Here is a 2,575-nt window from a genome sequence, read left to right as displayed (position 1 = left end):
TTTCTCAGACTATTGAAACAGTGTCTGTCTGGATTAATTTTACTTCATCCAGTAGCTTTCAAAGACTTTTCTCACTTGGTGTAAAGTCTTTGGATTGATTTATTGATTATGTTGCTTTTGTTGTTAAAGTATCAGAAAGAATGGTGTAGGGATAGTTCCAACTCCATCTTTAAAAAAGAAACTGCTTATTTAAATGTGTAGGGACCTTACTGGCTTTTCCTGGTTGAAAACCTGAGTTGATTGGTCCTGCTGATCTATACTGTCATGTTTTATCCTTTTTATATTCTGCCTTTATAAACTTATTTAAACATTTTATTATTTCTCCTGCTCAATCCCTGCCCAATTCCAAACTGGAATATCTTTTGGTAATCAAAGGGACCACCAACTTCCAATCTTAGAGTCTGTAACCTTGACAATATCTCTTAACTTCTCACTTTCTCTCACTTCACATATCCAATCTAGTGCCAAATCTTATTTTTATCCTCATATCTTCTCCCAACATCTCTATGGGGATGACTCATAGATCTTAATGAACAACTCCATCGTCTCTTGTGAATATCAGTTCCAAATTATCAACTCTCTATAGAATATTTTTTTTAGGTTTTTGCAAGGTAATGGGGTTGATTGGCTTGCCCAAGGTCACACAGCTAGGCAATTATTAAGTGTCTGAGACTGGATTTGAACCCAGGTACTCCTGACTCTAAGGCCGGTGCTTTATTCACTGTGCCACCTAGCGCCCTCTATGGAATATTTTCAAACAAGATTACCTGGATTCATCTGAAAATCATTTCCAAATCATAACTCATTGTTCCCTCCTACTCTCTATTGAAATGGGCACCATTATAGGGTTTGTAACTGCGGTGTTATTCTTCACTCCTGTTTCTCACCCCACTTATGTAATCAGTTGTCTATCCTCATAACAACACTTGTATTCAACCTTTTTGACTAGCTCTTAATCTACTTGCCAAATCGACTTGCCTTTCTATATTTCTGCTACACTAACACGCTACACTAAAATTGGGACTATAATGTGTTTTTGGAGGGTGATGTCACTGAATTGTGTTCAAAATGAGACCATACTATGGCAAAGTGACAATATGTATCTTTGCTTTTGGGTGGAAAAGGTCTTGGGATATAGAATTGTGAAATTTTTCCCCCAAAGACTTCTGAAGCCAGAGATACTTTGGAAGTCACATTTAACTCTTTATGTGGAAAATTCCCCCCCCCCCACACTTAAGAATAGAACATATGAAGAATTCATACTGATCACAGGAAAATATGGAAAATGGAAGTTGCCCATAATTCTAACTAGAACTCTAAAATATAGATGTTCACGTATTTTGTTTTTATTTCTATTTTTTTAATTTTTTTAGGTTTTTGCAAGGCAAATGGGGTTAAGTGGCTTGTTGAAGGCCACACAGCTAGGTAATTATTAAGCGTCTGAGAATGGATTTGAACTCAGGTACTCCTGATACCAGGTCCACTGCACCACCTAGCTGCCCCATTGTTTATGTACTTTGAAAAATTTCACATTTAATTGAATGTAACATCTCTGTGTGTGTGAGTTCATTATGGCTTATATGGTTACAAATTGTCCCATTTGCTCCTTCCTAAACACAAAGAAAAGCTTAGGACCACCTAAAACTATTCAGCTTCGTTGGTTATATATCTTTAAATAAGTGGGTTAATCACTCCCCTGCTCAGGGACAAATGATTCATCAAATACAGTCTCTCCAAACCTGAATGTTTCACAAGGACTGGAGAAAGAGTGTCTATTTGGTTTTTGTTCTTGAGTGCAGATGGCTCCATTTTTGTTCCCTGGATATCTATTAGGGTTCTCAAAGGTTCTTAATGTTTTCTTTAGTTAAGCAGGATTGAGAGGTTTTTGTATACCTATCCACTAATGAGTTGGCATTTGCAAGAGGGCTATATCATGAGATCATAGATTTAGCCTTGGAAAAGACCTAAGGGATTATCTAGCACAACTCCCTCATTTCATCAATGATAAAACAGAGATCCAGGGTGTGGATGTACTAAGTATATTGATCATATACACTGGTAATAGTATATGAATACCCATATGGTCTCGCTTAATAGTAGGAAACATGCTGATGCATCATTAAAAATGGAAAATGAAATTTCACTGTGAATTCAATACATGTTCAAAATGAACTTCTCTCATTCACAGTCAGAACTTGGCATGGATTTTTTAAGGGAAGCTAACAAAACTGAGGTTCTGGCATGATACTAGTAAGATGATCTGAGATGCTGCTTTAGAATAACTTATTACTGCTAGGAGCACCTATTTTCCCCCTTAACTTTTATTACTTAATATTTTCAAGGGGAAAATAAGATGATATTAGAACTCTTCCAAATCCCTCTGCTGCCATATTTGCATTTCATACTAAACGCTTGTACATTTCTAAAATGTTTCTCACTTTTAACATGTCTAAAATTACAAATTCTTAATCATGACAAATTCCCTTTCCATATTTCTCTTTGGGAACTGGAATTACCATTCTCATATGACCTGAAGATGAATGCTAATCACCTTTCTGGGACTAGATGCTTAATT

Source organism: Macrotis lagotis, chromosome 3, assembly GCF_037893015.1.
Source record: "Macrotis lagotis isolate mMagLag1 chromosome 3, bilby.v1.9.chrom.fasta, whole genome shotgun sequence".
Taxonomy (NCBI): domain Eukaryota; kingdom Metazoa; phylum Chordata; class Mammalia; order Peramelemorphia; family Peramelidae; genus Macrotis; species Macrotis lagotis.
The sequence above is the reverse complement of the archived record's forward strand: the minus strand, read 5'-3'. Positions refer to the sequence as shown.